Source organism: Galeopterus variegatus, unplaced genomic scaffold (genome assembly GCF_000696425.1).
Source record: "Galeopterus variegatus unplaced genomic scaffold, G_variegatus-3.0.2 Scaffold273, whole genome shotgun sequence".
Taxonomy (NCBI): Eukaryota; Metazoa; Chordata; class Mammalia; order Dermoptera; family Cynocephalidae; genus Galeopterus; species Galeopterus variegatus.
The window spans coordinates 767,446-778,782 of NW_007726384.1; positions in this window are offsets into that span (position 1 = coordinate 767,446).

Genomic DNA, 11,337 nt, shown 5'->3' on the forward strand with positions numbered 1-11,337 from the left:
CTTCTTCAGGTGCCGCTTTCTCTCCTTTGGCTAAACTTTGCTCAGGGCCTTGCATTGGCAGACTTGTTTCTTTTTTTTCTCTCCTTATCAAACTGCGCCCAATCCCTTTCTGCCCTTTCCTGATGCTCGGGACGGAAGCAAAGCTTTAGGGCAGAGATGGTTGGGTAGAACCCTAAGGGGGGGTCTAGCCTGTGACTAATCTCGTTCTTTCTGGCCAGGATCTGAACCTGGTCCCAAGTCTCATACGAGAACAAGTTGGACGAAGGTGCCCAAGGGGCCACCTGCACCACATGACGCCAGGCATTGGTGGCTGTGGAGTCAGATATTTCTAGGCCTCTGCTTTTTAACATGTACTTTAGAGCTTTGCAGGCTGTCTCAGCACTCTTTCCACACACACATCTCCCATGTCGCCCCACGAGGAAGGGACAAAGGGAGCACAGGGCAGAGTAGTGCAGGGACTTCCCCCTGTTATGGTACTCACCCTAACATGCAGGCAGATTACTTCACAGTGACTACCGTGGTTGCGGGGGCCACTCCGCTGGTTGATCACCCTTCGTTGACCTTCTTTCAGGACCGAGCAGCCGGGGGCCACACTCGCTCGCCTTTAAAACGCCTCACACGGGGCACCACTCTGTCGGGTCCACTGCCGGCGGCCAACCCGAACAGCCCTAGCCTAGCCTCGTTCCTTCTGGTGGGCGAGCGAATGGCCCAGATTCCTCTTTCCCTCCAGTCCCCTTTGTAAGGAGATGGGGAAGAGAGCCATGAAGAGAGGTGAGCACACCGCCAGCCCCACCCAGCCTGGTTAAAGGACACTCAGATGCGGCGGGGGTTCTGTCGAAGCAGTTCCATTTATTACCACACAAGCACTTACTTTTAAAGGCAAATAAGGAGGGGAGGTTTACATCCTCCAGTCAGCTTAAAGGTTATGAGAGCATGCATCCTGTCTCAATGCCTAGCTATTGCAATCACACAGTGTTCACGAGCGCAGAAGCATGTATTTGGCCAATAAGGGCTAAGGCAAGGTTCTCGCAGACAGCCCCACCCTACTTCCTCCCGGTGCAGTCTTAGGCTGCCACATTAATATGCCCTTGTGGGCCCATAATGGCGCCACTTGTAATGTCACTTAAGGTGGCATTAGTTTTTAAGGCCCGACACTATAGTAACCAAAACAACATGGTACTGGCATAAAAATAGACACTCAGACCAATGGAACAGAATACAGAACCCAGATATCAGCCAACAGACTTATAGACAACTGATCTTTGACAAAGGCAACAAGAACATACAATGGGGGAAAGACTGCCTCTTCAATAAATGGTGCTGGGAAAATTGGACATCCAATGCAGAAGAATGAAAGAATGAAGCTAGATCTGCACCTCTCACTATATAGCAAAATCAACTCAAAAAATATTAAAGACTTAAGTATAAGACCTGAAACTATAAAACTACTGAAAAAAAAAAAAAAACCATAAGGACAACACTTCAGGAAGTAGGACTGGGCAAAGACTTTATGAATAAGTCCCCCAAATCACAAGCAACAAAAGAAAAAGTAAATAAATGGGATTATAGCAAATTTAAAAGCTTCTGTCTGCATAGCAAAGGAAACAATCATCAGAGTGAAAAGACAACCTACAGAATGGGAGCAAATATTTGTAAACTTTACATCTGACAAGGGATTAGTATCCATAATATACAAGGAACTCAAGCAATTACATGGTAGAAAAACAAATAGCCCAATTAAAAAATGGGCACAGGAACTGAATAGATGTTTTTCAAAGGAAGACATACAAATGGCCAATAGGTACTTGAAGAAATGCTCAACATCACTAATCATCCAGGAAATGCAAATTAAAACCACATTGAAATATCATCTAGCTCCAGTTATACTGGCTATAATTAAAAAACAGAAAATATCAAATACTGGCAAAAATGCAAAAAAGTACTCTTTTACACTGTTGGTGGGACTGTAAATTAGTAAAGCCACTATGGAAAACAGTATGAAGGCTTCTCAAAGAGCTATAGATCGATCTACCATATGATCCAGCAATCCCACTTCTGGGTATATACCCAAAGGAATGGAAATCAACATGCACTCCCATGTTTGCCACAGCTCTATTTACAATAGCCATGATATGGAACCAACACAACTGTCCACCGACAGACAACTGGATAAGGAAAATGTGGTATATACACACAATGGAATATTACTCAGACATAAAAAAGAATAAAATTCTGCAGTTCACAGCAACATGGATGAGCTTGGATAAAATTACATTAAGTCAAATAAGGCAGGCATTGAAACAGAAATATCCCATGTTCTCACTCATTAGTGGGAGCTAAGAGAGAAAGAAGGAAGGAAACAAAGACCACAGTGGTGTGTTCTGGACTTGCAGCATGAGAGAACAGACCTAGGGTTGCTGGGCATAGAAGAAGGGAGGGGGAGGAGAGTTGGGGGGAAATTGAGTGGGGAAAACAGGGAATAATTGCAGTTCATGGTAGTGGACATGCAATAGCATTGTGTTAATGGTCAGTTCTGTGCTCCATAAATATGCATAATAAGTAAAAAAAAATTGATCCTTTTTTATTCCTAATAATATATTCCTTTAATGTTTAGTTTCCCTAATATTAATGTAGTTGCACTTATTTTCTTTAGATTAGTGATCTCCTTGTGTAGCTCTTTTTCCATCTATTTACTTTAAAAATTTCTGTATTTTTATGTTTTTGAAGAGCCCCATATAAATTGAATATTGTTTGGCCTGAAAGTTTGTTTCTTTTAGTAAGGATTTTCATTTCTTTTACATTTATTATAACTATGTATATATTTAGGTTTATATCTATCATAATATTTTATATTTTCTATGTTTTCTCCTATTACTCTTTATTTTTTCTCCTTTTATTTTTGAATAATTTTTTTCCATTTCCTTTTTGTTTACTAGATTGAAAGTTGTGCTTTCTGCTTTTATTCTTTGATGGTTACCCTAGAATTTCTAACATTTATACTTAAATTAATACAAAAATATCATATTCCCTTACTCTCCTGGTCAGTACCAAGATTTTAGCAGTCTGTAATTATGATAATTCACCAACTTATATATTTTGATCTTATGTGTCTTAATTATATTTTGTTTTCTGGTCCCCTTTAAAAAATCATGGACAATAAAATAATTTTCATTCTATGGAGTCAGTTTTTTAAAAATTCACATAGATTTGTCCTCACAGTTACAATATTCCATTTGGGATTATTTTTCTTCTGCCTTAACAGCATCTCAGAATCTTCTATAGACCTTCCTTATCCCTACCAGCCACCATAAAACAATAATAATAATAAAAATAATAAATAAGAAGAATTTCCAACATAGTCTCTTGTTAGCAAATTCTTTATTATTTATTTCTCTGCAAAGATCTTTATTTCACCTTGTTTTTGAAAGAGTTTTATTGGACACGCAAATTTAGCTTACAGCTATTTTTTTCTCAGCACATTGATGATATTATTCTACAATCTATGACTTCCATGCTTGCTGTTGAGAAGTCAGCTATGTTTTTTTTTTTTTTTTTTTTTTTTTTTTCAATTTAAAGGTAACCATTTTTTTTTTCTGCCTTCTTTTAAGATCCTCTTCTTTGTGGGATGTGTGTGTTCAGAAGTCGGCTATTTTTTTTTTTTTTTTTTTTTTTTCTTTTTCAATTTAAAGGTAACCATTTTTTTTTTCTGCCTTCTTTTAAGATCCTCTTCTTTGTGGGATGTGTGTGTTCTGCAGTTTCACTCTTCTGTCTAGTTTTTTATATTTTTAAAATTTTTATTTTTGTTTTTATGGTTTCCTAATATATTCGAAGTAGAGATAACAGTTTAATCCCCGTGTATGCACTTCATCCTCCTTCAATATATATCAACTCATGGTTAATTCTGTTTCATCTAGACCTACAACCATCTCTACTTTCCAATCCTCATATTATTTTGAAGCAAATTCCAACTATCAGTTTCCCCCCCCAAAATTAAAAAGTATCTTAAGAGATACGAACTCTTTTACAACAATATAACCATAATAATATTTTCACATCTCCAAATTTAAATAATTTCTTAACATGATTTAATACACAATCATTGTAAGAATTTCTCAAATTGCCTTTAACATATGGAAAAACTTAAGCAATTTGTTTGAATCAGCATCAAGTAACATCCATACATTACAACTGGTTTGTATTTCTTGTCTCTTTTAATATATAGGACTTCTATTCATTTTACTTTTCCTTACAATTTACATTTTTCTTCTATAGTCTGAATCTTGCAAATGCATTGCATATTTTCTTTAATTATTATGCTTTGAATCCACTGGGCTACCTTAATATGTAGATGATTGTTTTTTATCAGTTTTGAAAAACAATCAGTCATTATCTCTTTAAAAATTGCTCTTGCCACATTCTTCTTTTCCTCTTCTAAAACTCTGTCATTTTTGAACTAATCTCCTTGTCTCTTAACCTTTAAACCTTTCAGAGAGAATTTGGGATTGATTCTGCCAGGCACCTCAGAGCATTACCAATCAGTGACAATTTTAAACTACAAACATGATATGCTTTGTACCATCCAGGTGTGCAAAATGTAGGCTGCAAAGCCATATGAGGGCAGGCTTGTCGTTATAAATTATTAGGGAAAATGTAGTTATTCCTGCCACTTGACATCTCAGGTGGTTCCTAGAATTTTTTTCTGTACCCCTTTCCCTGTGAGTTGATGAAAACTGAAGCACAAGTTCATCTAATACGGAAGGTATCTCGAGATTTCAGTTTCAGTTTTTTCAGTTTTAGTTTTCTGCTTCTAATTAATTTTTAGACTTTGAATATTCCACTTTTTGTTGTCTCATGGATGAATTTAGAATTTTTTTAAAGCATATATCATCCAGTATATTTACTCATTTCCAGAGAAAAGTAGGTCCCTGTGTGTGCGTGTGTGTGTGCATGTGTGCATGTGTGTGTGTGTGTGTCTGTGTGAATACACATCTCATTTTGGTGGTGGTTTCTTAAATCACACAGGTACAAAACCTTAAGGCTCTAATTTTCTAGCAAATGATTTTCTGCTATACACGGACAAACAAAATGAGCTAACCTTATTTTACAGTCTTGCCTTAGTCCTCTTGCTATCAACCTTAGTAGCAGTTAGTGCACTTGGTTTATCTACATTAGTCAAGCCTGTGTAAAGGACGTTATACTTTTTAAGAAGATTATCTCCCCCCCCTAAAAAAAAGACAAGCTGCCCAGTTAGCTCAGTTGGTTAGAGCATGGTATTGATAACACCAAGGTCTGGGATTCAATCCCCATACTGGCCAGAGCCAAAAGTCAAAGATTATCTATTTTGAAATTTTTACATTGCTTCACTAGACAACTCACATTAACTATATATGTAACATTAGATGAATAACTTAACCCCCGTGAGCTTTATTTTCTTTTTTGTGTAAAATGGAAATATTAATCGTTGTTTACAACTCACGGAAGAACAAATGATAATGAGGTAGTCTATGAGAATGTACTTTGCAAACTGTACAGTGTTCTGACAATGCAAGATGTTAGTGTTACTAAACAGATCACCTTTTTAATCATCACTTGGGAATCCTATTCAACAGGTTGTTTGCTTTTTGTATTAAGTAGCTTTTAGCAACATTTTAAAAATCGGTGGAAGTTAACTTTTTGCCTCAATAGTCTGTATGAGGGTACTTCAAAAAGTTCATGAAAAGATTTGTGTTATCTTTTAATACTATTTTTCTACAAACTTTTTGAAGTACCCTCATATTCTTTTCCATTTAACAAATGCCTTGCTCTATAGTAGCTTTTTGTGTGAAATAATCAATAATTGTCTGTGGAATTTTACAACAAAATCTAATCTACTATATTTGAATACATATCATAAAGTAAAAAAAAAAATCACAATTACCTTTTTCAAGCATATGAGGTGCATAAAATGGACCAAATGCCTACCCTGCATATCTTGGACAGTTTAGACTGTGTTATATCTCTGTATTTTTAATTTACCTGTGACATATAATGAGTTACCTTGAGTTTGTAAAAATGAATATATTTATGTATCACTTTGAAAATATAACCTTACAAATTAAATTACCACACCGCATAGTGATTCCAATACCCACATGTGCACATTCTGGCAGATTGTTCAGTGTTTTCTAATGATAAGGCACATTCCTAATTAAGTATATAACTTTCTTTACAGAGTGGAACTGATGAGTTTAATGAAGCAAAAATGAAGAATATGACAATTATAAGGTTGACCAAAATTATGTTATGTGTTGGTTGTGACATACATAATAAAGTTCATAAAAATATCAGCTTCAACTTAAATGGGAATTTGAGGTTTTTTCTCCTCATTTGTTCCTCCTCTTAAAATATTATACCCACAGGGTGATTTCCCATTTCAAATAACTATACTTCTGACACCATGTCTTTGAAAGGATAAATATAATTCTGAAGTCTACCAATACTCAGAGTGTAGAAAATTATCAGATATCTAATGAATCAAATATATGTCTTAGAAGTGACAAGATAAGAATATTTACTGATACTTTATTGAGCTCAAAATATACATGTTAAGAAAAGTAGAAGTACAGTTGATGTATCTATGTCATAGTAGTAAAAAGCATCAAACAAATATTATGGATGTTTAAAAAATAAACAGCTTCAAGCTATGAAGCTAAAGAAAATAAAAAGGAATGGAATTTAGTGGCATTTGAACATAATTTGAAGAGTGAGCACATTTACTTAATCCTGTTTTTGGTGATGGTTTTATCAATAAGTTCCCTAATGCAAATAAAAAAAAAATTAAGCGAAGTCCAATTTTTAAAGATGTATGACCTCAGTTAATTCAACTTGATTGAATTCAATTTAAGACATTTATTGAGAGTTTACTATGTATAATGGACATTCCAGGAGTTGAGTGCTCCAAAGATGAACAATGGGCAATTTTTATCCTCCAGGGATTCTAAACTAGTATGAGAGTCAGAAATATGTGCAAACAAATTAACAGAAAAGTAGAAGCACAAAATACCATGAGACAATGGTGAAAAAAAATCAGTTCTGATTAAAATTAATTAATTCTGACCTTGAAATTAACAGTGACTAATATAACCCTATCTTTATGTGATATTAATATTATGAATAAAAACAATCAGGGCCTAATATTTCAAACTGGAAACACAGCCCTCTTGAAAATGATTTTCCATATGTAGCTGCTTTGCATTTGTTATAAACATGCTATGCTGTATCAGATACCATGCAATGTTTATACCTCTCAGTAGGTGAAAAAATATGGAATAAAGCTAGATTCCAGTTGTGGAATGCGAGATAGGAGAGGCATATATTTTTATTGTAAAAAATCAAGCAAGTCGCTATGTCAGAAAACAACAATTTGTGTTTCTAGAAATTTGGATATAAAAGGAAACTTAGAGGTCTGGAAACTGAGACCAAGAAGTGAGTTGATTTAGGGAAGGTCACACAGTGAGTTAGTGACAAAGCTGGGTTTAGTATTTTCATTTTGGTGCTTCCCACCAAGCTGTTTCACAGGGTAAGTACATTAATGGAAGAACCTAATAGGTTTTACAACTATGTTAAAGATCAACTGTAAAAGAAAAAAATTACTATTTTGTATAAATGGACTATCAACATTTTACCCATCTATCAGAGTCTGTGAAGCTGAAAACTGAAATTCTGAGACAGTGTCAAAAAGTTGTCTGTGGGTTGTCATGGCACCTTTTAAAAGAGTATTTCTGAAAAATCTTAGTAGAGTTTTGTAATATGTACTGGCAGGTGTCTGATTAAACTGTCAGAAGGAGGTCAGTTGAAGAAAGTCTGCATAACTTGAGTTTTTGGAAAACGTGTAAAGGAATCCACACTTTTAAATTCAGTCATCTTCACCTAGCCCTACAATTAAATATGTATATATATATATATACATTTAAAAAGCTATATATTTTTAGTTTCTCAATTACAGTGGCTAGTACCTAGCAAAGTATGAGAAAATTACACATTTAAGGTTAAATTTACAAAAGAAGATTCTTTTATGACTAGATTACTCAGAAGCGGGTATCAAGACATACAAGAGCTCGGATCTCACAGAAAGTATATGGTAATAAAAACAACTAGACAATAAGCAAGCAAATATATAAAATAGTGATGTGTTATGCAGAGAATTAAAATAGATTGCTAAAGAGTGTGGCTGTTTTACTCTGGATGGTCAGAAATAAATTTAAAAGAAGTAGTTTTTGCATTGAGATTTGAATGACAAGAAAGATACAGATTCACAAAGATCAGAAGGAAGTAGCAAAGACACACGAGATTCTGTTCGGAATCCTATCTTCTTGAAGTACTTCAGATAAGTGAAAAATAAATGTAAGTAACACAATATGGTTGCAAATATATATGTATATATTTGCACATGTATATATATATATAAATACATACCATCTAAGAATATAGTCTTTGCCTTTTATAAGCGTATGAAAACTCTCTGACTTACAATGGCTCAATTTATGATTTTTCAGCTTTGTGATGGTGTGAAAGCAACACACATTCAGTAGAAACCATACTTTGAGTACCCATACAGGCATTCTGCTTTTCACTTTCAGTACAATATTCAATAAATTACATTACATAATCAACACCTTATTATAAGGTGGGCTTTGTGTTAGGTGATTTTGCCCAGCTGTAGGCTAAACATGTTCTGACCATGTCTAAGGTAAACTAGGCTAAACTATAATCTTTGGTAGGTTAAGTGTATTAAATGCACTTTTGACTAATGATATTTTCAAACTACTATGAGTTTATTGGGACATAACCCCATTGTAAGTCAAGAAGCATCTGCATATTAAAATGAGTCAACCATTGAATATTCATAAAGTGTCATCACTGATAACATGCCTTTTGAACTAAAAATCATAATACAGACATACCACAGAGATAATGCAGGTTAAGTTAAAGACCATCACAATACAGCAAATAATACAATAAAGTAAGTCACATGAATTTCTTGGTTTCCTGGTGCTTATCAAAGTTATATTTACACTATGCAATAGTCTATTAAGTGTGCAATAGCATTATGTCTGAAAAACCAGTGTACACACTTTAATTTAAAAATGCTCGATTACTAAAAAATGCTAATGATCATCTGAGCCTACAATGAGTTGTAACCTTTTTGCTGGTGGAGGGTATTGTCTCAGTACAAATGGCCAACAGGTACATGAAAAAATGCTCAACATCACTAATCATCAGGGAAATGCAAATCAAAACCACACTGAGATATCATCTCACCCCAGTTAGACTGGCTATTATGAAAAAGACAGAGAATGACAAATGCTGACAAGTATGTGGATAAAGGAGAACTCTTCTACAATGTGGGTGGGACTGAAAAATTGTACGGCCATTATGGAAGACAGTATGAAGTTTCTCAAACAACTACAGATCGAACTACCATGTGATCCAGCATTCCCATTTCTGGGCACATACCCAAAGTAATGGAAATCATCACGTCGAAGGGAAACCTGCACTACCATGTTTATCACAGTGCTATTTACAATAGCCAAGATATGGAACCAACCTAGCTGTCCATCTACCGATGACTGGATGAAGAAAATGTGGTATATATACACAATGGAATACTACTCAGCCATAAAAAAATAATGAAACTCTGCCATTCACAGCAACATGGATGGGTTTGGAGAAAATTATGCTAAGTGAAACAATCCAGGCACAGAAGGAGAAATACCACATGTCCTCACTCATATGTCAGAGCTAAAAAATAAAGAAAGAAACAGAGAAACAACAAACACAATCATACTTTTGACATTCAGAAGGAGAGAACAGAACTGTTGTTATTACAGGGAGGAAAGGGGTAATTAGGGGGGTTAGAAAGAAATTGTTTAATGACCACAAAGAATGAGTGTGTTTTTTAATGATGAATATGCCAACTACCCTGATTTGATCATCACGTATTGTACACAAATACTGATAGTCAGTTCTTTACCCCCAAAATATGTATAATCAATTATGTTACAATAAAAAAAATGTTGATGGCTGTTGACTAATCAAGTATGTAGTCACTGAAGGCTGGGGTTCCTGTGGCAATTTCCTAAAATAAGACAACAATGAAATTTGCTGCATCGATTGATTTTCCCTTTCATGAAATATTTATCTGTAGCATGTGATGCTGTTTGAAAGCATTTTACCCACAGTAGAACTTCCAATATTGGAGTCAGTACTCTCAAACCCTACCACTGCTTTATCAACTAGGTTTGTGTAATATTCTAAATTCTCTGTTGTCATTTCAACAATTATCACATCATCTTCATCAGTAGTAAATTCGGTCTTAAAAACCTGCTTTCTTTACTCATCCATAAGAAGCAACTCTTCATCTGTTAAAGTTTTATCACGAGATTGCAGCAATTCAGTCATATCTGCAGGCTCCACTTCTAATCCTAGTTCTCTTGTTATTTCTACCATATCTGTAGTTACTTCCTCCACTGAAGTTCTAAACCCTTCAAAGCCATCCATGAAGGTTGGTATCAACTTTTTCCAAATTCCTGTTAATGTTAATATTTTGACTTTCTTCTATAAATCATGAATATTTTTAATGACATCAAAAATGGTGAATCCTTTTCAGAAGGTTTTCAAATTACCACACCCAGATCCATCAGAGGAATTACTATTTATGGCAGTTATAGTCTTACAAAATGTATTTCTTAAATAATAAGACATGAAAGTTAAAATTACTTCTTGATTCATGGGCTACAGAATAGATGTCGTGTTACCAGACATGAAAACATTAATCTCCTTGCACATTTCCATCAGAGCTCTTGGGTGGCCAGGTGTATTGTCAATGAGCAGCAATATTTTGAAAAGAATCTTTTTTTTTCTGAGAAATAGGCCTCAACAGGGGGCTTACAATATTCAGTAAACCATGTTATAAACAGATGTGCTGTTATCCAAACTTTATTGTTCCACTTGTAGAGCACAGGCAGAATAGATTTAGTATAATTCTTAAGAATCCTAGGATTTTGGAATGATAAAGGAGTACTGGCTTAAAGTTAAAGTCACCAGCTACATTAGCTACTATCAAGAGAGTTCGTCTATCTTTTGAAGCCTTGAAGCCAGGCACTGACTTTTCTTTTCTAGCTATAAAAGTCCTAAAGGGCATCTTCTTTCAATACAAGGCTGTTTCATGTACATTGAAAATCTGTTGTTTAGTGTAGCCACCTTCATCAGTGATCTTAGCTGGATCTTCTGAATAACTGACCACAGCTTCTACACTAGCACTTGCTGCTTCCCCTTGCACTTTTATGTATGGAGACA